Source organism: Vombatus ursinus, unplaced genomic scaffold (genome assembly GCF_900497805.2).
Source record: "Vombatus ursinus unplaced genomic scaffold, bare-nosed wombat genome assembly UNPS02014813.1, whole genome shotgun sequence".
In the NCBI taxonomy this organism is placed as follows: Eukaryota; Metazoa; Chordata; class Mammalia; order Diprotodontia; family Vombatidae; genus Vombatus; species Vombatus ursinus.
This window is the reverse complement of record NW_020954591.1, coordinates 5,751,302-5,778,020: the sequence shown is the minus strand read 5'-3', so window position 1 is coordinate 5,778,020 and position 26,719 is coordinate 5,751,302.

Here is a 26,719-nt window from a genome sequence, read left to right as displayed (position 1 = left end):
AGATGATTTTCTCAGTTCTCCTTAATCCTAGGGCCTTCTATTTGAGACTACTCTCTATTTATTCTCAGTCTATGTCTCTGTTGTGTCTCTGTCTCTGTCTCTCCTCTCTCTATCTTCTGTTTTCTCTCTCTTTCTCTAATATATATCTATATCTATATCTAGATATAGATCTTATTTATACATGTTTCCCCGCTCCCATTAGATTGTGAGTTCCTAAAGAGCAGGGATTGGTTTTTGCCTTTCATCATATCTTCAGCACTTAACATGGTGCCTGGCACATAGTAGGTGCTTAATAGTAGTTGACTGATGGTTTATAAAAGTACTCAAAATACAAGGCTTTAAAGTCAGCTAAGCATCAAATACATGGCATCAAGATTAAAAAAAGTTTTCAAACAATCAGAATCCCCACCATTTTATGATAAATTGATTTTGATTTGATTTTACAAGCACATAGCAGGCCATTCATAAAATATTTGTTGTATCCAAGTATTTTTTGATAAGTCATAGCAACTCACATTTGAAGTTTGTAAAGTACTTTCCTCAGAATAGTCCAGTAAGGTAGGTAATATGATTATATTTGTTTTTATTTTACAGATGGGGCCTGTGGCCACATAAATATGAAGGGCAGGATTTGAATCAAGGTCTTCAGACTTTAAGCCTGACACTTGAGCCTCTGATCTATGTTATACCATCCTTCTTCTTAAGAGGTAACTCTAGAATATGCTCTAGTCCAATTTTGGATATTACAGTCTAGCTCCTAAATCTTCATCTTTGATTTCAAGTAGATAGGAAGTACCACAAAGAGGCAAAACACACAAACACATTTTGATTAGTCATGGATCTAGACTGGACACCCCACTTCCTTGTCGCTGAGTTTATACTCAAGAAATGGCCAGTGATTTTTGAGACTTTGATAACCCACTTTATTGCAGATTAAAAAAAATTAGTCTCCTTCAGAAAAATAAAAAAAAAAACAAAAAGCTCATTGTGAATGCAGCTCATACCCAACCTTGCATTTAAATCAAAAGCTCAACATAATTTTCCTCAGCTGAGAAAAAAGCATCATGTAATTCTTGTGTGTAATCTGAGCAGGAGAAGATTCTTATGGATTTTCTTCTTTCACTCTAAGTTAATAAGAATATAATTAATTGTGTCCTTGGCTAATTTAATATTATGACTAATCTTCCTGAAAGGGATTATTTAGAGTAGGAAGACAATGTAAAACACAGTCTCATGCCATTCAACTGTCTCTCAAGATGGCAGCATCCACAATTTAATCTCAGATTTTCTTTTGGTGAAGCAAAATGAATATTCTAGGTCAATGATCCAATTTAAAACCCATTAAAAAGCAAGGGAAATCATGTAATCAGAAATTACTTTCCTGTCACATTGTCAATATTAGAGTCAAGTCCTTTTAGGAACATCTGGAGAGTATTTAGGTATCATAGCATTCTTACCTTTGAATTTCCCCCTCCTCTCTTTTTAATGACATATACAAGTTAGATGTTACTTTCTCTCTGACAGCTCCTGTAATGGAAGGCTTCACTGTGTTTGGAATAAAGGATTCTAGATAATGAAATTTTATTCTCCTCTCGAGGATGGTTTGAAAGCCAAAAGGGTACAATAACCAAATGCTAAAATACTCAAAGAAATCTTAAAACATTTGTATTGAAAAGTCAATTATTTGCTCAGAGCTATTCCTAAAACTGATTTGTTAAATGTTTCAGTTACTCAGTTACTTTATGAGGGGAGTAGTTTGGTATGATGGGAGTTTGGTGAAAGGCAGTATGGTGTAGTGAATGGACTTGAAGTCAAAGACCTGGGTTCAAATTTTGTATTGGACACTTAGTTGTTGTATGACCCCAAGCAAAATCATTCAGTCTCTCTGTGCTTTTGACCACTCTCTAAGACTGCAAATTTTAGCTGGCTTTTCATCTGCATGGGGCAATTAGGTAGTGCAATGGGTAGAGAACTAGTCTTGTAGTCAGGAAGACTCATCATCTTCAATTCAAATCTGGCCTGAGACACGTGTTAGCTGCATGACTTTGGACAAGTTACTTAACCCTATTTGCCTCAGTTTCTTTATCTGTGAAATGAGCTAGAGAAGGAAATGGCAAACCAATCCAATATCTTTGCCAAGAAAACCCCAAATGGGGTCACAAAGAGTTGGGCACAACTAAAAAGCAAGTGAACAATTATAAAAATTATTTCATTTTCATTGGCCAACATATTAAAAAGTTTGATGAATAGGAAAATGAAAAAGAAGAAAAGATATTCTCGTAGTGATTTTCAAATTGCTAGCTCTGTGCAAAAGTGCTGTGTTTGGGAGAGTGCTCCACAGCATGCATTGATTCAGAGTGTTATAAAACTTAACTACTCAAGGACTGGAGCAAGGACTTAGCTCTGCAGAGCAGACATGGGACTGACCATGGTCTATGAAACCTTTTATGACATGGAGATAGTAATAATAATAATAGCTAACATTTATATAGCACTTACTATGTGCCAAGCACTGTGCTAAGCACTTTACAATTATGACCTCATTTGATCCCCACAACAATCCTGGGAAGTAGATGCTATTATTATCCCCATATTACTTTTGAGGAGACTGAGGCAGACAGAGGTTAGACAACTTGCTCAGGGTCACACAGCTAGTAAGTATCTGAGGCCAGATTTGAAGACTCAGGTCTTTTTGACTTCAGGCCCAGTGCTCTATCCATTGCCACACATAACTTCCATAATTATTCTATGCTTCCTATCTCTACAAAGTAGGCTGTGCACATGTCCATAATGTGTTTCCCATTTAAAAATATTCCTGGTGGTATTTGGCCATAGTTGTTCTATTTCCCACTTCTAAAATATTGTAGGCTACCAACAAATGCTTGACTGCAATCGAAGGTAATTTGATCATGCTGACTGCTTCTCTGGGTTGCTTTAAGGTCATTGATTTCCCTTAAATAGCTGTTATGGACAAACATTTCAAAAGAATGGAGGCAATTTTCTCTCATAGACTCATTGAATTTTGAGGGGTATGAGGGTCCTTAGAAATAATCTATTCCAACCTCCTCATATTACAGGTAAGGAAACTGAGATTAAGAGATTTATGTAAAGTCTCTGCAGCTACTTAGCTACAGAGCTGGGACTGGCATCTAGATAACCTGATTTATAATCTAGTGTATACAATTTGCAATCTAACATACCACATGGCCTTTCCTGAAACCACGAAAGATCTAAAATATGGAAGCTTTGCCTTCTGTTCTGCTAAATTTGGTTCATTTCTTGGACACAGAGCAAACTAAAATGGCTTAGTTTAAATTTTTTAATCACCTAGAAGGAGAAGCATGCTTCCCTCAGATGCTTCAATGAAGCACAGAGGTGACCCTGATATCTGCCTTAGTAGAGCATTAGTACATTAGTACAGCACAATTTCTAAAAGGTTCTACCAACCTTCCTAAATTCAGAGAGGGTCATTATCAGGGTGGGTGGTGAATTAGTCAACCACAGGAACTCTGGAAGACCACCTACAGGTGGTTGTCATCTGTTTTAATCACGAGATGTACCCATACCAATGATGTCATAGATACTTGAAGTATTGAAGTGTAGGATAAATGATGCAATAAACTGTTGGGTCTGACCCTGGGCAAGTCACTTAACTTCTCAGCCTCAGTTCCTCATCTAAAAAAGGTGATTAATAATAGGACCTATGTCATAGGGTTGTCGTGAAGGTCAAATGAGATAATATGTATAAAAAATACTTTGTAAACCTTAAAGGGCTCTATGTATTAGCTATTTTTTTATTATGGCTTTTTAATCTAAACACAAATGGTGCCCTTGAATATATGATACTTAAATTCAATAACAAATTATAATAAAATGTTGCAAAGAATTGCTTTAAGAGCAACTGAAGAGTTCTTTTGCACTTTTACTTCCTCCTTAATACTAGGAGTAGGTGGACTTCATCATTTCTAAAGCAGAAATGATAGTTTAGCATTTGTTCATATTTTCATGTGTTTTAGCCTGTCAGTCAACAAGCATTTATTAAGCGGTTTCTATATGCCAGACATTGCGCTAAGTGCCAGAAATAAAAAGAAAGGCAAAAATTTTGCTCTTGCCTTCAAGGATCTCACATATTAATAGAAGAGATAACATGCAAATAACTACGTACATGCATACCATCTATATATAGGGTTTGTAACTCTATGTGTATTCAGTGTATGTATTCTCAGAGCAAGACATTAGCAAAGGAGGGAAAGACTCCTGCAGATGGTGGGATTTGAGTTGAATATTGAAGGAAGATAGGGAAATGAAGAGGGACAGTAGTCCAGGCATGGGTAATGAGCTGAGAGATGGAATGTGGTGTGTGAGGAAGAGCAAATAGGTCAGTGTAAGTGGATAGTGCAGTATATGGAGGGGAGTGCAGTGTAAGAAGGTAGGAAAAACTAGATTGTGAAAGGCTTTAAAAGCCAAATGGAAGAGTTTGTATTTGATCTGGAGACAATAGGGAACCACTGGAGTTCATGGGGCAAAGGGTTGGATTGGGAGAGAGTGATATGATCAGACCTGTATTTGAAGAAAATCACTCTGGCAGCAGAGTGTAAGATGGATGAATCGGAATGGGAGAGACTTGAGGCAGGGAAGACAACCAGAAAGCTGTGGAAATAAAATAGGTATAGGGTGAGAGCTTGCACTGGAATGGCAGCTGTGTGAATGGAGAGAAGATTGATGAGAGATACTGGGAAGGTTGGAATGACAAGGTGTGAATATGAGTGGGGATAATTGCTATCAAGTCACTTAATATTTCTGGATCTCAGTTTCCTTACTGCTAAAATGAAAAGTTTGATTCCTCAATTACTAAAGACTGGTTCTATGGTCTAGTTCTTATGCTCAATTCCCTTCAATTTAAATATAGAAGCTTTGTAAATGTATTTTCAACTGAGAGCATGAAAATACTCATGCTTTCATTCAACTACAGCATCATGAAATTATGAGAATAATACAAATCATACACAACAAGGCAGAAGATAGAACACAAACTAACAGCCACATCAGAGAACAAAGAGTAATTTACAGATCAGGATTCTATCTACACTCCTATTATAAAGGATGATCATCATTTTAAGACTTATTGATTAAAGTTAGTTGTACATGAACATGTTGGCTGAGCATATATGTCCCTGGAAGTAGACATAAAGACAATGTATGGCATTCAAACATATGGGTAGCAATACAAAGACATTCTCATTTATTCAAGAGTACTTGGCTAGTCAGTGTTTGTAGAAGCTCAGGTTTCTTCCCCCGTTTGAGACAAAGAGGGAATTCCAGTTCTTAGATCTTTTATTTAAGATCTAAGCAATTTCTGAACTGTCTGTGTCTGCTGCTTGCATCTTATTACATTTTTAACTAATACAATTAAACTGTTTTCTAAGGTAAACATCCTTGGGAAGTCAATAAATCAACAAGTATTTATTTTTTTGTCTTTTATTTAAAATTATTATTTATTTTTAACATCATTTAAGAAATTTTGAGTTTCAAATTCTCTCCTTCCCTCCCTATAACCCATTAGAAGGCAAGTAGTGTGATATCTATTATACATGTGAGATCATAAAAAATACATTTCCACATTAGTCATTCAACAAGTATTTATTAAGCCTTTACTACAGTGCCAGGCAGTGTAGTTTGTACTAGGGATACAATGACAAAGCCAAAGCAAAGATTTAGTCTGGGAAAAGAAGGGAGGTGGCCAAATAGGTGTGGGTACCTTACTTTATGGTTGAATTAATGCTACTACTAGATAAGAAGGAGGGAACGACATAGTTTTAGACAGGGTACTGGGTCGTTTAATGCCCCTTTCTCCCCACCATGGTTCTGGCTTTCCATAGAGGACCATACAGACCCCCTGCTGCCACAGACCATTCTATTACATGTGTAGAAACCTTTAAAAAATGAGTCAATTATAGCAAAGAGCAGAGAAGGGAATTTTTTTTTTAAATAACAAGAAAAACAGAGGTTTTTTTCATTCCTCATAGACATTTGCTGTTTCTCTACCACCAGAAATTTAGCCATAGTATGAACACTATTCAAGGCCCTGTAGAGATAATTCTTTTTCTTTTGGGAGGTCAAGGGATTCCCATGTCTGTTATCTAATCAGAGTAAGGACACTGCTGCAGATTGGCCAGTCACTTGTAACTTACACTCTGTAAGCCTTCTTTAAGGTACTTAAAGGTTAGATGATTTGCCCATAGTCACATAGTAGATATTCAAGGAAGAACTTCAACTTAGATATTCCTGAAACTAAGGCCAATTCCTCAGTCCCTCTGCATGGTCAAGTAATAACAGGCATGGCCCCTAAGTTGGAAGACCTCACTATATAACAGGAAAAAAAAAAGAATACTTTCCAGTATAGTTAGGAGGTACTGTGAATAGAACACTGGAACTGAACTGAGTACAAATTTAGCCTCAGACTCTTAGTAGCTGTATGACTCTAGGCAAGTCACGTAATCTCTATCTGCTGTATCTTCCTTATCTACAAAATGAGCATAGCAATAGCACCTACTTTCCAGGGCTGTGGTGAGAATAAACTGAAAAAGGAAAAACACTTTGAAAATCTTAATTTGCTATATAAATGCTAGCTGTTATTATTATTTTTACCATTAGTTCTTATAAGCTGGGTTTTTTGGATTAATGTTGAATTTTTTTATAAGTCCTTTTTAAACACAAAGTCACCCTTTTAGTAAATTAAGCAAGTATAATAGGAGGCTTCATATGGGAAAGGAAATTTCCTCTTTTTTCCATGATTAGCACTGAAACTAGACACAGAAGTGATGGACTGTGTGTGTGTGTGTGTGTGTGTGTGTGTGTGTGTGTGTGTACAGATGCATAAATGCATAATTTATATAATACATATTTAGAAAAGCAAAAGCCTCTTATTGTCTTGTTTTAAACCATAGCCATGTGGTTCTATGAAAAGATAGGGCAGGAACTCATTCCGTTGCTAAGTGATGGGCTCTTGTAATTATCCAGGAAACAGATGGCCAGTCAATAGAAGCCAGGTAATTGCCTTAGAGGTATATAGAGTTAAAGATCTGAAAGTATGATTAAGTATATTGTCTGTATGATGGCAATATTAAGTCTGTCCATGGCCAGTTATAATAAAAGAAAATAATCACATTGAAAGGACAACTGGCTCCTACTGGACAGCTAAGAGAAAATCATCCAGGGCTCTGCTATTGAATCAAGTTTTGGGAAGTGCTGAAAGATAAGGGAGATTGACTCATCCTGCCTCAACCTCCCATGCTTCCCAACTTGGAGGAGAAATTCAGGCACTTTGCAATAATTGTTATTCATTTATGTGCACTCTTTCCCCACCCTGTTCACATTATAATAAAACAAAAAAGTCTAAAAGCAAACACTGCATAAAACATGGTCAAAATCTAAGATGCTCTAGCTTCCAAGTCACACAAAAAAGATTCCACCAGGTTCAGGATGAAAAGAATCTGGGAGGAGCAGTTCTGTTTTTTCTTCCCTTGTTTCCTATTATGAAAGACATTTACAAGTATATTGGATTTCTCTTGTTTGTGGATTCAGCTCCTGCTCCTTTTCTACAAATAGCCCTAATCTTTTGTTTGGCTGTCAGAGTCACTGCCATAGGAATTACGATGCCTAGGCTCCAGTGTTAAAAGGCAAGATGGTTTGTGTGTATATCAGAGTACACATTTCCACCTTACTTTCCACTTTCACTTAAAATGTTTCTCTCCCTCTCTCTCTCTCTCTCTCTCTCTCTCTCTCCCCCTCCCTCCCCCTCCCTCCCTCCCTCTCTCTGGCTTATTAAAACTGTAAGGTCTACTAAATCAGAGGCTATCTAGGACTATACTTCCTAAAATCCCACTTCACACAATTTGCATTATTAGAAATAATAAAATGTGTCTTCTCAATTTAATTCATTCATTTCAATAAAATATCCATTAAATGACTTTTTTCTTTTTTTTTGTCAGAGCACACAAAGAGGCAGAATTGTCTATAGCCTTGAAGTCAGGAACACCTGGGTTCAAGTCCTACCTCAGACACATACTGGCTGTATGACCACAGGTAATTAACTTCTCATGCCCCAGGCAACTCTCGTCATAACCTGGCCCCCTCCTACCTTTCCAGTCTTCTTATACCTTATTCCCTATCTTGTATTCTTGATCTAGTGATATTGGCCTTCTGGCTGTTCTATAAACTGGGCATTTTCTCTACCTGTTCCCCAGGCCTGGCATGCTCTTCGTCCTTATCTCCACCTACTGGTTTCCCTTGGTTTCCTTTAAGTCCCAACTAAAATACCTCCCTCTACAACAAGTCTTTGCCTTTCCCTCTTAATTACTAAGCCTTTCCTTTGTTGATTACCCCACATTTATCCTGTATGTAGCTTGTCTATATGTATTTACTTATTATCTCCCCCATTAGATTATAAGCTCTTTGAGGCTAGGGCCATTTTGGTCTCTTTTTCGATCCCTAGTGCACTAAGGTGCAATGTCTAGCATATAGTAGGTCCTTAATAAGTGCTTATTAACTGACAGACTCTTAGACTATATAAATTACAGGCAATTGCTGCTCTTCAAAGGAGGTTCTACGTATGGAGCTCCCTATAGCGTTGGACCCATAAGTCCAGATCTAGAAGCCCTTCATTACTGTCCTCTCCCATCCCCACCCCAATGAACTCAGCATGGGGGGGGGGCAGTGTGTGTGGTGCAATTTATATCCTTACCTTCAGGGAGTTACAGTTTTGTAATAAATTGAATTTGGAAGATACTCCTTCCCCTACCGTCAGGCAGTTCTATTTTCCCCATGGTTGTACCTTTAGCGCTTAACCTTCTCTGTTCCTTGAATCCCTAATTTCAATAACTGATGAGTAGGTGGGTAAAAGTCCAAGGTTTCTACTCTCACAAATCATTGTTATCATGATATTAACCTTAATATACCATTAGTAATGAAAGACAATAGGATCCTTCATAGATTTAAAGTTGGAAAGGACCTTAGATGTCATCTGCTACAATCCCCTCCTTTCATACAGATTTGAAAATTGAGGCTCCCTATTACTCATAGGGTCAAAACATAAGGGACCCTCTACAATCTATCATCATCCTATTTTTTCCAGCTTTATCTTTCACTTTGGGGCTGTTGTTTAGTCATTTCAGTTGTGTCCAACTTTTCATGACTCCATTTGGGGTTTTCTTGGCAGAGATACTAGAGTAGTTTGCTGTTGCCTTCTCCAGCTCATTTTACAGATGGAGAAACTGAGTCAAATAGGGTTAAATGACTTGTTGAGGGTCACATAGCTAGTAAGTATCTGAGGCCAGATTAGAACTCAGGTCTTCCTGACTCCACATCTGGTGCTCTATCCACTGCATCACCTACCTGCCCTTTGTCTTACACTGTTCCTGTCTATGTGTACTAATTTGGATGACTTGCTATGCTCTCACCCAGCTTTGAACCCATCTTGTGTCATTATTCTTTAATTCCTTTAATTGTATTTCTGATCAAATAATTAGTAACCCAGGCAGCACAGTGGATAGAGAGTTGAGCTGGAATCCAGCCTTGAATACTTAACTAGCTGTGAGATCCTGGGCAAGTTACTTTGCCTTCTATCTGCCTTATTTCTCTCATCTGTAAAATGGGGATAGTAATTGCCCCCAGCAGCCAACACAGAGTGCTCTGTTTGGCATTCAAAACCCTTCATAACCTGAACCCTTTCTACTTTTTCAGTCTTCTTATACCTTATTCCTTAACACATACTCTTCAATCCAGTGACACTGGCCTCTTGGCTGTTCCACAAACAAAACACTCTCCTCTCTGGCTGTCCCCTAGGCCTAGAATGCTCTCCCTCTTCCATTCTGCCTTCTTTTGGCTTTGTTTAAGACCCAACCAAAATTTCACATCCTACAGGAAGCCTTTTCCAACCCCTCTTAATTCCAGTGCCTTTCCTCTATTAATTATTTCTTATTTATCTGGTATGTAGCTTGCTTTGTATATATTTGTTTGCATATTGTCTCCCCCGTTAGATTGTAAGCTCCTTGAGGGCAAGGGATCTTTTGCCTGTCTTTTTCCTCTTAGAACTTAGCACAATGCCTGGCACATAGTAGATGCTGGATAAATGTTTATTAAATTGAATTTTATTGAATTAATAGCACTTACCTTTGAAAGCTATTGTGAGGATAAAATGAGACAATATTTGTAAAACACTTAGCATAGTGCCTGGTTCATGGTAGGTACTTAATAAATGCTTAAATAAATAAATGCTTAAATAAATAAAAAGTCTTTTATTAGGCAGTCACTGTTTGCCAGGCGCTGTGCAAGGCAGTGGGAATATGCCTTAAATACTATCCTACTCCCTTTATCTCAGCCTGTTGAAACCCTACCCATCCTATCAGGTATAACTCAAGTGCTATATCCTCTGTAGAGCCTTTCTTATTTTCCCTCCCCCAAATTAGTAATCGTAGAATCATAAATCTAGAGGTGGAAGGAACTTTAGAGGTTATGTAGTCCAACTCCTTTATTTTACAGATGAGGAAGTTCAGGGCTACAGCAATTAAGTGAACTGCTCAAGGCCACACGGGTAGGGTGGCAAGGCTATGATGATATTCTCTCACACTTTGCACAATGCTTAATTTGTACTTTTTTATTGTAGCTATTTAAGAAGTCACCTTCTAACCAAATTGTAAGCTCCATGAGCCAGGGACTAGATCTTATTGAACCTTTGCATCTCCCTCATCATATACTGTAGCATGGTGCTTTACACATAGTAAATGCTTAACAAATGTTTGCTAAAGTTCACTAAACCTGGACCTTCCAAAATGTCTGTAGTGTGTCCTTCAAAAAGGGCCAGACCTGTGTCGAATTTAATGCTTCCAGATTGCTAGACTTAAGATTAGCAATTTAGAAGATATTTTTTAGAATTCTTCTTAGAGCTGGATAAAGGTAGCAGTTCTGCTAGTCTATGATAGGACCTCAATCCTCAGCCTTCACAAAGCATTCTTATATTTCTTTGCAGGAAGACAGAAGCCTTAAGGAAGACTATATCACATGAAAATGCATTTTGCCTAAAGGGGGAAAAAAGCTGCCAGCTGAGAGCTGACAGGTCTTTGATAAGCACATGGTAATTCCCCAGACATCTCCCCTTGGTATCTTCTTGGTTTTGACTAACCAGTCATAGGGATTACTTTCCTTGATTTCACCACAGGAAGCAACTGTGTTTGGGACTGACTTGGCTGAATATATCTTAATGCTGTGTCATTAGACCTGTCACTATTATGAGGTCAGCTACACAGAAGGTCAAAGTTCTTCCTTCCTTACTGAATTTCCTTCTCAAATCATTTAGTTTCATACAAGATGACCTTTTCATACCTCTCACACTTCCTTATTAGAAAACCACAGACCCCTTGGGATTGGAAGTCTTTACTGATAATATCAAATATACCAGACTTATTTTCCTCATGTAAAGCTAAAAAATGGCCTTAACTATGCTCTCAGGATCCACAACTTCAGAACAATAGACTAATAGACTGGTCATCAGAGTCTAATTTGGGGTTGCAGTTAGAGATTAGGGAGTAACTGCATGCCTAGTATTTTTTGGAAAAATATTTTTTTCTTTTTTGCAAAAGCAAGGGCAGATCTGCATATATTTAACTCGTTGTCAAGCATCATAAACGCTAGAGTTCTGCAGGGACTTCAGAGATTACTCATTCCAATTTCCTCATTTTACAGTAGAGGAAACCAAGGCCCAGAGAAATGGCATAAATTGCCCAAGGTGAGATAAGTAAGAATTAGTATAAGAGCTAAGATTATGAAATCTTCTTATTTCTCACAGTCAATGAAATCACTTAAGTTTCATGAATTGACAATATGCACTATTTTTAGAATCTTTAAATTTTTCTTTTTGTTGTTTTTTTGTCTCCTCTGCAGAATTACTTGGGGGCAAGTGAATTTCAGAATCATTGTAAATCTCAAAGAGAGGGCCCAAAGAAACAGAGAAGACCAACGTAACAGATTTACAGGCAATGTAGAGAACTGAATCAAAAATGATCTGTCACACATCATTACCTCCTAGCCATAACTTCCTGCTGACTCAGCCAAAGGAAAGCAGTCATCACAGCCAAGTTTATATGCCTGATAATTGATGGGAAGGTATTTGCCATTTCCACATTCTAAAAAGCAAAGTCAAAAGCAGAGTGAGCTAGAAAGGTTTTATGTCAGGGAGAGCTCATATTTCTATTACCTTTTAGAGTTTATAAACTGTTTTCCTCCTGTAAGCCAGCCAGTACAAGTATTACTGTCCCCATTTCACAGATGAAGGAAATTAGGCTAAGAAGAAAGAAGAGAATTGCCCAAGTCCACTCAGCTTTAAATTGGTGAGCTGGCACCTGAAAATGGGCCATTCATTCTGAATCCAGTGCTCTTTCCAGGAGCCCATGTCTCCATTTGTATATCTCTAACAGATCTGAATGATTAGCCTTTAATTAACTCTGTAATTTGGAACAATCTGCCCACTTAAAAATTAATGCATTTTAGGTGAATCCCTTTTGCCTTTTGGTCATTTTGAGACAATGGGCCTCATCCATTCCTATTTGTCATCTAGAAAATAGTTGGTCCCTGACAGTTCCGTAGTAAGAGTTCAGATGAGATTTCTAGAACACATTTATCTTAGTTTTTCCAAAGGATGTGAAAATCAATAATAAGAGAATAACAGTACCGTAGATCTCGAAAGGGAACTTGGTAGTTATCTGTTACGACACCCTCATTGTATAGATGAGAAAACTGAGACACTAAAGGGATTTGCACTAAATCAAGCATCTAATTAACGGTAGGCAAATGATATTATTTTACTAATTCTTCAAAAATATAAAGAACAGTTCAGAAGTAGTAATAAAACATTATTTTTCATTACTGATCCTTGCTGGTCCTCATGTATACTGTTTCTAGACTTGGCATTTTTACTGGCTGTGTCTCCCTCATCCCTCCCTCCAAGCTGTTGTGGCTTCCTTCAAATCTCAGTTCAAGTTACATCTAAGAGACCCTTCTCAATCCTCCTGAACCTTTGTGCCTTCCCTCTGAAACTGCCTCCATCTTATTCTGTGTATCTCTTGTTTGCATATAATTGTTTGTAATTTTTCTCCCCCATTAGATTGTGGGGTCACCATTTCTCATAGCACATTAGTATTCCAACACTATCATATACCACAAATTGTTCGGCCATTTCCCAGTTGATGGGTATCCCCGGAATTTCCAGTTCTGTGCCCCCACAAAGAGACTGCTATAAATATTTTAGAACACATAGGTTCTTTTCCTTTTCCCCAATTCTCTTTGGAAACAGACCTAGTAGTGGTATTGCTGTGTCAAAGAGTATAGAGAGTTTATTAACCCTTTGGTCATAATTACAGATTGCCTTTCAAAATGGTTGGATCAGACTTCTTACTCAATTCTTCAACCATAACTGTTGCTATTATGCTAATATTGAAGGTTTGCTTTTAGATAAAATAAAATACATATCTGTCAGGAAAATTTGTTCAAATATGGCTAACGATTTTTCTGTTCTGATTATAATTTGTACACATGCTATAAGAATTGATTCGCATGCAATGTAAATGAATAATTTAATAATTAATCAGTTCATTTTTTGAAAAAAACTAAAATCACTTTAAAAGGGAGGTGTGACTAAAGCATTCTATATCTGTTTCAAAACCTTGTGGTTATCTGATTATATGTGTTTCTAAAAGTAATATTCTTCCACAATTGTGACATTGTGGAAATTTTTTTTTTGCAAGTACAAGTATTTTAACAGAAAGGACTTTCTATGTACTCATCTGAGTTAGCATTGGCTAAATATAGGACCAAACGTACAATGATTCAAGGTAAATACCAGACGAAACTGGTCATGAGGGAGTTTTCTTCACAAAGGCAAAGATGAAGATGGTCAGTGGGAGCAAAAATATTCCATTCAGAATGGAAAAAAATAATCATGGACACTTCATATTGTAGACATGCATATGCTCCACAATAAGAATCTTTCTTTCTTCTTCTGTCCATGAGCAGAGGGCAACTAGGTATTGAAGACATAGTAAAGCCATGCTATTAAGCTTCCCTCCCACCCCTCATACTCTCAGGCCAAGAGAAGTAAATGGATGAGCTCATATTGGTTTGATCAGCCACAGTCAGACACACTGAAACTGGACTCTAGCATAGTGATGTCATGTTGATCCTCTTCGAGAATGAAGGACAACAACCAACCAATTTGTGGAATAAAACAAGCATTTCTATAGCATAGTACAATAAAAATATGATTGTACATGAAACTGCAAATTTACTTTGTACAACTTGCTATTCCTTTCAAATATAGAACAAAATTGTCATGTAAATTTCTTTTTTCCCACCCCCAGATGACTACCATTAGACACACGCACACACACACACACACACACACACACACACACATATGTAAAATTACCTATACATACTTTTATTTATCAGTTCTTTCTCTGGATACCAATAGCATCTTTCTTCATATGGCCTTTATAGTTAATTTGGGTATTTATAATAGACAAAATAACTTACTCGCTTAAAGTCATTCTTAAAACAATATTGCTGTTACTTAGTATACATTGTTTTCTTGGTTCTGCTCATTTTGCTCTTCATTATTTTGTGCTAATCTATCCATGTTTTTCTAAGATCATTTGAGCTCATCATTTCTTATAGCACAGTAGTATTCCATCACAATCATGTTCTACAACTTGTAAGCAATTCCTCAATTTATTTCCCATTCCCATTCAAAGTTATAATAGCTATTTGTGAATTTACCTCCATCTTATTTTTACTTACATTTTTCTTCTCTGCCTCTTTTTTCACCTTATCCTAATTACCTTACCTTCTTCTTTCACCCTTTCATTCCTTATTTTATCCTGCCCTCCAAAAGTCCCTCCCTTTTCTATTTACCCCTCCTCCTAATCTTAATCAATATACCTTTCTAAAAGTCCCTCCCTTATCTTATCCCCAAGTTTTTCTTACCTCTAGAAGTTCAGAAGACTTCTAAACTTCTTCAGATATTACATTGCCTCTTAAAGACATAATGGCAGTATCTATAGCATCTGTAGGAGAGTCTATTGAAGCTTATGGCACTAACTATCATGTTACTTAATTGTTACACTTAACTATTTTAAGGATTATATTTCTATAGACAAAATTTCATTATGTTAATGTATGTCTCTCAGTTAACTGTCCATAGGAAATCCAGCTACTTGGATTATAAAACCATAATCAGTATACTATCTTTCATTAACTTGGTGGCATCTTCTCCCATTTGATCATCAGATTCCTAGGAGGAAATGACCTATATAGTTTTGCTAACCCAAATCTAATTTTTTTAAGTAACAGTAAATATCACAATATTAATGTTCCTTTTTTTGGTAGTGATTTGATGTTCCCAGTAAAATTACACAGTCAATAGTCAGTAAACATTTAATAAGTACCTACTATGCATGAAACGCTGTACTAAGAGCAAATCCAGGTTCTCAAGGGGTTGGTGGTGGGGAAAAAGTACTTGGCTCCAGGGCATGGTAGAATCTAGTCAAAGAAGAGCTGTTGGTGAGAAATGAAGAGTTGATTGAGCTATGAACCTCTTTAAGTGAAAGCCTTGAGAAGAGTCCTTTTCCTTTATCCTCCAGGTTTCTGGGGAGCAGGAGCTACTGAGGGTCCTGAATACTTGAGAGTATCAAATCTGATGCATTCTTGCAAGAAGATGAATTTAGTGGTGAGGAGGTTTCCTGGAAACATAGTGATAGTGAAGTCCAAGTCCAAGGAGTATAGCTCATGGAAAATGAAGCATTGGCTGGTCTGTGAGTCCTCTTTAAACTATAAATTAATTCATAAGTGAAAAAATATTTTAGACTGATTTTTTTTTCTAAGTAGGCATTTATTCAGCCCACTTACATACTTATTTGGGATGCATGCAAACTCACTAACCAGCTGGCAATGGTAGTTCTTGAACCACCCATCAGTGAAAAAGCAGATAAAGTATAAATGAATTAGAAATCACTGAAAAAAAAATCTGTATTTTATAGTTTGGTAAATTTTACAATTCTGGCATTCTCTGAAGAACTGAGGTTAAGTATTACATAAAGGGCAATGGAGCACTGTGTAATGGGTGTAAACAGGCTGCAACATGGTATAAATAAGGCATTACAAAGAAGTGGTGTAAAGATTTCATCAAATAAATGTAGGATTAAAAAAAAAGACAGACCAGATATGTGGTTAGAGTGTGTGATAACTCTCATAAAGCCTGCATGCTCTATTGGTATCCTTGTGATATAAAGAGAACTCAAAGATCACCAGCATGGTGAATTGTATCTCTGTGCTGAATTTATAAGAGAACATAGGCAAGAGTTCCATAGGATGAACAGGCATGGACAGGATGCATCTACATCTTTGGGGTAAATGATGAAATCACATCTACTTGAGTGGTTTGATTACATTATGTTAGGTTTGAGGAAAAGACCAGTATGATGAGCCACTTGTCGTGTCATTTGTGCTCTAACAGCACATCTTCAATTGTGAATCATGGCCTTGTCTGGGGTCATGAAAAATTTGGCAACAGTGAAAGGTTTCTGAATGTGAAATGACTGACAATTAATTCAAAATCAAACGTGTAATGAATCTGAGGTGTTTGTGGCAGCGCTTGCCTGTGTTGCACCATTACAATTTCCCTGGCAGTTCTGAACGCAAAGCATGTGCACTTTGCACTGTGCATGCCTTCAGGAGGAAATGAGAAAAAGAGTTGAGAGTGGAAAAAGTTTAAGAAGCCCTGCGCAGAAGTGAGAGCGTGGGGACAATTCTTCCCAACAGGACATGATAGCACCTGCCTTTGCTTCTCCCTGTTAGTCTCTTGGTACCTCCACTGCCTTTGTTATCCTGACACCATGCTCTATTACATCTTGCTGCCTTTCTAGATTAAGTGTAGAATCCAGCCTACTATATCTAAACCAATATGTTCTATTAGTGAATCTCATTTCTCTAAAATAAGTTTTACCTACAAAAAATATTGCCAAATGTCTCATGCCATGAGAATGTAATCTACTGTATGGTACTCCTAGGGCAAATCTGAGCAGTAACATTAACCAGATGGAAATAATAATAGTAGTAATGATAATAATGATACTAATACTAATAATCTCTTGAATACCAAATCAACAGAATTGTACCTTTTGTTCTACCTTTACTTTTTTTTATAAACATTAGTCTTTTTCCTTCCTTGAGTGACACAAGGTTGATAACATTAGATGAACTTTGAGCCAGCTGTGCAACTTTAGAGGTGTAACCTTGTACAGTGGCCAATACATGAAGTATTTTCAAACTTGTAGTGTTCTCTCTGTCTCTGTCCTTGTCTCTGACTCTCTGTCTCTCTTTCTCTCTAGTTCACAAATATTAAGGTTGCTGATGGTGAATTTATTTATTAATTTTAAATTGATGTATTTGATTTATCAACCATCACTTCCATAAGCTTTTGAGTTTTAAATTTTTCTCCCCCTCCCTCCCCACCTGCTTCCCCAAGTCAGCATGCAATCTGATATAGGCTATACATATACATTCCTATTAAATATGTTTTCACATTAGTGATGTTGTAAGGAAGAATTAGAACTAATAGGAGGAACTACCAGAAAGAGGAAACAAAACACCACAGAAGAAAAAAATAGTAAATAGTATGCTTCAATCTGCATTCAAACTCCATAGTTCTTTCTTTGGATGTGGATAGCATTTTCCATCATGAGACCTTTGAAGATGTCTTAGATCTTTGTATTGTTGAGAAGGGTTAAGTCTATTAATATTAGTCATCGCACAAAGTGGCTGTTACTGTGTACAACGTTTTCCCGGTTCTGCTCACTTCATTTAGCATCAGACCATACAAGCCTTTCTAGGTTTTTCTGAAGTCTGCCTGTTCATCATTTTTTATAGCACAGTAGCATTCCATTTTATTCATATACCACAACTTGTTCAGCCATTCACCAATTGATGGGCATCCTCTCAATTTCCAATTCTTTGTCACCACAAAAAGAGCTGCTATAAATATTTTTGTACATGTGGGTCCTTTTCCCATTTGTATGATCTCTTTGGGATATAGCTTTAGAAGTGGTATTTCTGGGTCAAAGGGTATGCACATTTTTATAGCCCTTTAGGCATAGTTCCAAATTGCTTTCCAAAATGGTTGGATCATTTCTCAACTCTACCAACAATGCATTAGTGTTCCGATTTTACCACGTTCTCTCCAACATTTATCATTTTCTTGTTTTGTCATGTTGGCCGATCTGATAGGTGTGATGTAATACTTCAGACTTGTTTGGATTTGCATTTCTTTAATCAACAGTGATTTAGAACATTTTTTTCATATGACTACAGATGGCTTTAATTTCTTCATCTGAGAACTGCCTGTTCATATCCTTTGACCATTTAGCTGATGGTGAATTTAAACCTTAATAATGACATCATTGCTGGAGGTCAGTAAATAAGCTAAAGTATATTGCTGCGGAAATAAAGATTCAGTGATAATTGTCCTCCACCTATCCTTTGCACTTTGAGAAAGAACTCATTGTGTAACAGTAAACTGCAGGCCAGCCCCTGAGAACAATGATGTAGCTCACTCATTATTCTTTTTATTTTTAATTCTATTGCTACTATCATTCTTATGGACCAGATACACATCTCCTTTGACTGTGGAGTTTGGAGAAATCTGTCTGAGATGAATGTAATTGTTAGCATTTATAACAGTGGGACAGATTTTCATCTTTGGTTTCTCTGGGGAAGCATAGAGACCATGGTAGATCAAGGAGATCTTAGAATTTAATAATGTACTAAGCATATTATTGTTGGCAATGTTTTTACCAAGTAATAAATTTGAAAACTTAAGAATAGGATGGGGGAAACTTTTTTTTCTTGTAGAGGGCTGCTCATTCACTGGGAGAACAAGTCACATACCAGAAAAAAAGAGAATATATTCTAGTTTTTATTTTTTAATATTAAGATCAAAGAATATAATCTCTATTTAGTCTAGAAGAAAAAATATACTTCATCCCACATTTTGGCCAGTGCTAAAAGTAAAAGGAAAAGAGAACTGGAAAGGAAAGGTGAGCAACTCCTAGAATGACAGATTTAGAACCACATGGAACCTTAGAAATTATTTAGTCATAAAATTCACAGAACTATATAGCAGGACAGAACCTCAAAAATCACCCAATCACCTCATTTTACAGATGAGGGAAGTGAAGTTTAGCTTTGAAAGGTAAAAGGACTTGACCAGGGTCATATAACTAGTTAGTTGTGGAACTAGAACTGGAAACAAGTTTTCCTGATTTTTAATCAGGGGCTTTTTCTGTTACATGTAGAGTAGTAGGGGAAGAGACGAAAAGATGAATTAGAAATAGAAAGAGAAGGATAGGCACATAGAGAGCTAGAGTGAGACAGACAGGACAAGAGGGAGAAGTATGCAGAAAGAGTTAGGAGGAAACCAGAGGGGAGAGAGAGACAGGCAGATGTAGAGGCACAGACAGAGAAAGGCAGAGAGAGAGAGAAAGAGAGAGAGAGAGAGAGAGAGAGAGAGAGAGAGAGAGAGAGAGAGAGAGAGAGAGAGAGAGAAAGTGAAGGAGGAAGAGGAGGAGAGATAGAGACAGAGAGACACAAAAACATAGAGAGGAAAGTAAAGAGAAAAGAGGAAAATGTGATTAATTAGGTTTTAAAGTGAGTTTGTTAGTCAAAGTAAATGGCTTTTGTAATATTCTGCTATTCTCTTAGAATGTGGATAATAAATGATTGCCTGTTATAATTTTGTCCTTTTGCATTGAAATAGGGATATCTACTTTTCTTTTCAAACTTAATGGTATATGGATCTAGACATATATGTATGAATATTATACATGTTTATTTTCCTAATAGTGTGCATGTGTATCAGAAAGTTATTTAGGCTTTAGAATTTTGCTTTGGAATTTTAGAAATATCAACAATTTAGTAGTTAGACCAGAAAGAACTTTTCAACTTTCAGAAGCTGCCTCAATTACGTTATCTGTGAGTTTTGAGAGATTAGGGCTGCTTCATTCCAGAATGCTTGAAGCTGTACTTGAAAGTCATATCATGTGGTACCTGGCAGGGCATGTATGAAATTAAGCAGCAGGGCAGCCTGGAAGTTTCTTACCCCTGGTTTATGGTACTGGGTATAAATGAATTGTTCTTCCCCCATTAAAATTGTGCTTCATTCATATTTAACAGATTGCATTGTACAATTTTCTTAGGGACCACTGACTAGAGACATTTTCTTTGTAAACCTCAAGCCATTATATAGATTGAATAGCAGCAGCTGCAGCTTGGTACAACAGGAAGAGCCCAGAACCAGACTTCAGTCCTGGCTCTTTTACTTGCTACATGTGTGCCTTTGGCTAACTCACTTCTTTATGGGCTTTACTTTCCTATCTATACAATATGGTTTTTTTCCTAACCCTCCCCAAAACAAAAACAAAAAACATTTTAGTCTCCCATCCTTCAAGAAGAGCAAGCTCAATTTCCAAGAACAAAATCTCTATATCTGTCTCTCCCTCTTTCTCTACACATATACACACACATACATGCACACACACACACGCACACACACACACACACACACACGTATATTAAGCATTTACTGTGTGCCAAGCACTGGGGATACAAAGAAAGGTAAAAACAATCCCTGCCCTTGAGAATTTAACTTTTTTCGTTTGTGTAAAAACTTTTCAATTTCACGTAATCAGAATTATCCATTTTGCATTTCATAATGTTCTCTATCTCTTGTTTGGTCATAAATTCTTTCCTTCTCCATAGATCTGAAAGGTAAACTATTGCTTGCTCTTCTTTGCCTATAGTATCAGTCTTTTTATCTAAATCCTGTATCTATTTTGATTTTATCTTGGTATAGGGTTTAAGATGTTGGTCTATGCCCAGTTTCTGCCATACATTTTTCCAGTTTTCCTAGTAGTTTTTGGTAAATAGTGATTTCTTATCCCAGAAACTGAAGTCTGGATTTATCAAATAGTAGATTAGTATAGTCATTGACTGTTGTGTCTTGCATACCTAGCCTATTCCACTGATCCTCCACTCTATTTCTTAGCCAGTACCAAGGAGTTTTGATGATTGCTGCTTTATAATACAATTTAAGATCTGGTACAGTTAGGCCATGTTCCTGTACATTTATTTTCATTAGTTTCCTTGATATTCTGGACTTTTTGTTCTTCCAGATGAATTTTGCTATTGTTTTTTCTGGCTCTATAAAATAATTTTTTGTTAGTTTGATTGGTATGGCCCTGAATAAGTAAATTAATTTAGATAGAATTGTCATTTTATTATATTAACTCAGCCTACTCATGAGCAACTGATATTTTTCCAATTATTTAGATCTGACTTTATTTGTGTGAAAAGCGTTTTGTAATTGTGTTCATATAGTTCTTGGTTTTGTTTTGACAGGTAGACTCTCAAATATTTTATAATGTCTACAGTAATTTTAAATGGAATTTCTCTTTCTATCTCTTGGTGCTGGGCTTTGTTAGTAATATATGGAAATGCTTTTGATTTGTTTTATGAGAAGTTCACATTCTAATGGGGAAGAAAATATGTAAGCAACTGTGTCCCTACAAGATATATTCATTCTCTAAGAAAATGATAGAAGAAGAAATAAGGAGAAAGGAAAGAAAAAAAGAGAAAGGAAGGAACAAATGAAAAAGGATGGAAGAAGAAAGAAAGAAAGAAAAAAAAGGAAGGAAGAAAAAAGAATGGAAACTTAAAGCCTTAGTCCATTTCTTCACTGAAAATTACTTTCCTTATTATATTGCTCAAGTCCACATTCTTTTTAAATTATAGAATCCTTATCTGTTTTCTTTCCTACTTTTCTAGTCAAGAATAATTATTAATAATGATAAAATAATTATTATAGTTTACATTTAAATAAACACTGACAATTTACAAAGAATTTTCATATCCATTACCTCATTTGATCCTAATTTGAACAAAGACTTAGTACTGTGACTTGTTGGAAATAAAGCAAGTATTGTAAGAACTTCAGTGACATTTAAAGGTCAAGGACTTGGGCCTATACAAAACCACAAAATTGGCTATGACTGAAAGAATTTGTGGGCTCTGAATAATCATAGTACAGTGAAAATTGTACTCTTAAGTGTCAGAGTCTAGTGTTTCTGAGGTTTCTGAGCCAGTCATCATGGAGACTAATACTGAAAAAGCATATAGACTACATCTCTAATTTTATGCTTATGGATAAGATGTATATGTGTGTATATAGATATATGTATATATCTCACATACACATATATGTGTATATAAATGTGTATTTATATATAAATGCATACAGAATACACAAGTCACAATACATATGTATTCCATAGATGTGATAATATACATATTGTGTATGTGTAATACATATCCCTATTGATGGATATGTTCACATGTTGTCTAGTTGTTCAGTTGGGCCCAACTCTTTGTCACCTCATGGACCGTAGAATGCCAGATTCTTTTGTCCTTCACTATCTTCTGAAGTCTGTCTAAGCTCATGTTAGTTGTTTCCCTGACACTATCTATCCATTTCATCCTTTGCCATCCCCTTCTCCTTTTGCTTTTAATCTTTCCCAGCATCAGATTCTTTTCCCATGAGTTCTGTCTTTTCATTATGTGGCCAAAGTATTTAAGCCTCAGCTTCAGTAGTTGTTCTTCCAACGAATAGTCAGAGTTAATTTCTTTAAGTATTGATTTGACCTCCTTGCTTTCCAAGGAACTCTCAAGAATCTTTTCCAGCACCACAATTCAAAAGCATTGATTCTGAGGTGCTCAGGTTTCCTTATAGTCCAACTCTCACAGACATATTTTCTACTGGAAAAATCGTAGCTTTAACTACTGTTTTTGTTGCTCAGTTGTGTCTGACTCTTTGTGATTCTGTTTGGGGTTTTCTTGTCAAAGATACTGGAGTGGTTTGCCATTTCCTTTTTCAGCTCATTTTATAGAGAATGAACCAAGGCAAATATGGTTAAATTATCTGCCCAGGGTTGTACAGCTAGTCTGAGGCTGGATTTGAACTCAGTAAAATGAGTCTTCTGATTTCAGGCCTGGCACTCTATCTACTGTACCACCTAGCTGCCCTTAGGTTTGACTATACATACATACATACACTCACACACACATATATGTGTGTGTACTAGATACTAGTCGATTTAGCAATGCTACAGATTGATGGATTTAGAATTAGATAACTGGACTCAACAAGTCATCATTAATAAGTTAATATCAGCTTGAATAGAGGTCTTTAATGGGGTTCCTCAAGAATCTTCTCTTGACTCTGTGTGTTGTGTCACATTTTTACCAAAGACTTGGATGAAGAAGAGATGATATGTTTGTCAAATTTGCAGATGTCATGAAGCTTTGGGAGGGAAAGCCAATAAAATAGATGATGAAATTCAGATCTTAAAAGATCCCAACAGGCTACAATGTTGAACTGAATGAAATAAGATGAAATTTATTGCAAAAAAATATAAAGTTCTACACTTTGGTTCACAAAATAACTCCACAAGTATAAGATTAGGGGAAATTATAGATAAATAATGCTTATTGTGAAAAAGATATGGGGGTTTTAGTGTTATATATGCTCAGCATGAGTCAGCAATATACAGTGGCAGTTTAAAAAAACCGGAATACTATTCTAGATTGTATTGAGAGAGGTTTAGTGTCTAGAAAAGGAAGATAACAGTTCCGCAATACCTTGCCCTGTCCAAATCACATCTTGAGTGCCATATTTTTCGGGCAGTATTTTTTAGAAAAGACATAGACATCTGGATCGTGACCAGAAGAGGGTTCACAGGATGGTGAAAGCACTGGATTGTTGTTGTTTAGCCTTCCTTCTGGAAGAAGATCAATGACGTCAGTAAGATGATGTCTTGACTTGCAAGTGAATTGAATTTAAGTGAGGCAGGGCTGTGCAAAGTCACCAGCCTCATTCTCTCCTCCAGAGTCCAGTGGCAAGACAGAGGTAAGGATGAACAGACAATGGCCCAGGAGACAGTGGGGGAACCTGGATCTTTTTAAGATAAGGTTTTTCCCGGATCTCACTATGTCTGACACATATTCAATGATTGGCAAGGCAAGAATTGAAGCAAAAGATGGCATAGTTTGCCTTCACAAAAGAATCAATCTGGGAGGGGAAGAACCTCAGTGCTTGCGGCCAGAACAGAGACAATTGCTATTTACATTCACTCTGAGCCATCAGATCCAAACAAGGAGCAAGTGAAACTTGGGCTGGGACCTATTATTGGCCAATCAATGAGAACCAGAGTGATTTGGGCTTAAAGGCATAGTCATGTCACTGCATTTGAATCCCAATGGGCTTTATCAAAGCCTGGTTTTCTAGAGCTGTATTTCAGGAAATCATAAATGAAAATGATGTGAGACAAAAGAGTTAATTGTCTCAATTTTTCGAAAGAAGTAATGATAGAATAAGTAGAAAGAAAAATATCTATCTTCCATACTCCAAGACATTTTGCAGAGTATAAGCGATCAAAATTTATATTCCTTTGGACAGAGGCCCACCATGTAAGGGCATGACTCTCCACTTGGACAGAGGTAGAAGAGGAGGGAGGGGGAGGAGGAGGTAATAGCAGGTGGGAGGACTGGAGAACCTGTGTATGAGGATTAATATAAGAAACTTGGGATTTTTAGGTTGAAGAAGAGAAGGCATAATGGGGACTTTCTTTAAGTGCTTGAAGAGATCATACTTAATCTGCTTGGCCTCAGAAGGCAGCATGAGGAAAGTGAATATGAATTCTAGAGATGCAGATTTAGGCTTGAAATCACAAATTTCCTACAAATTAGAGGTATCCAAAAATGGAATAGACAGATTCAGGAGGTGGTGGCTTTCCCCTAATTGGAAGCTTCCTTGCAAAACTGATTGATCATTTGCTGGGCATGAAATAGAGAAAAATGTTAAGTACAGGTTGGACTAGATAGCACCTGAGGCACTTTCCATCTTTACTGTGAAATTCATATGATTCTGTCACTCAATTCCATTCAATACAACATTTATTAAGCACCAAATATATGTGCCAGGCACTGTGCTAGGTGCTGGGGATACAAAGACCCTCAAAGAGTCTAAATTCTATTGAGGGAGAATCATATAAAAGCAATTATGAACTATACAAAAAATAAATACAAAGTAATTTCAGTGAGAAAACATTAACTGGAGGAATTGGGAAAGGACTTTGATCAGATAACCTATAAAGTGAGCCTTGAAAAGACTTAGAGTTTCCTAAAAGTAGAGGAGGGAAAGGAGTATATTATAGGTATGAGGGACAACCTGTACATACAAGTAGGAGATGGAGTGGGTAGGTCAGTTTTGATGGAACATACATACATATACATATATATACTTACATGCATACACACACACACACACACACACACACACACACACACACATATATATATATATATATATATATAAAATAGTAATGTATAATCAGCCTAGAAATATATAGGTTGGATTCATATTATAAAGGATTTTAAATGCCAAACAGAGAAGTAGGTATTTTATCCTAGAGGCAAATTGTCACTAAAGCTTCTTTAGGGAAGTGATATAGTCAGACCTTTGCTTTAAGAATATCAATTTGGGGCAGAGCCAAGATGGCGCAGGGAAAGCAGTGACTGTCTTGAGCTCTCTCCCAAAGTCCTCCAAATACCTAAAAAAATGACTCTAAACAAATTCTAAAGCAGCAGAACCCACAAAAAGACAGAGTGAAACAAATTTCCAGCCAAAGACAGCCTGGATGGTTGATTGGAAAGGTATATCTTGCCAGGTGGGGAGAGGAGCACAGTTTGGCATGGGCACGCAGGCCGCAGCTACCCTGGAGCAGGCCTCAGAGGACTGAATGCCAAACAAAGACAACTTAGAAGGTCAGTGGGAAAAGTCTGTGACTGCAGTGAGAGAGGAGTTAGGTCTCAGCAGCTTTTTCCTGAGCTTCCAGACCACAGACTGAGCGGGAATCGAGTGCTTGATCAGAGGGGAATTGCAGGGATCTCTTTGCCAGTGCTGAGGCAGGAATCTCTTTCTTTTTCCCCACTTGGATCTGGGTCATAGTTCTGAGGGGCAGTCCTGGGGCGAGGAGGAACGCTGCTGTGTGCTGTGGTGGAGCTTGTTGTGGTGGTGGGGAGAAAACACCTCGCCCCTTATCATACCAACTTGGAAGAAGTGAAAATTTGCAGGTCCCTAGAAGTATCTCTGAAAACAGCTGAACAAACCCCTTAAGCTTGGGACAGCACACTTTTCACATTAGAAGCAGACTTTTACCTTAACAAAGAGTATAAAACTCAAGTAATTGGCCAGGATCATGAGAAAGTAGCGCAAAAAGAGTCAGACTATATTATCTTACTCTGGTGACAAAGAAGATCAAAACTTACAACCAGAAGAAGACAACAAAGCCAAAGCTTCTACATCCAAAGCCTCCAAGAAAAATATGAATCAGTCCCAGGTGTTGGAAGAGCTCAAAAGGGATTTTGAGAAGCAAGTAAGAGAAGTAGAGGAAAAACTGAGAGTGATGCAAGAAAATCATGAAAAACAAGTCAACAGCTTGCTAAAGGAGACCCCAAAAAATACTGAAGAAAATAACACCTTAAAAACTAGCCTAACCCAAATGGC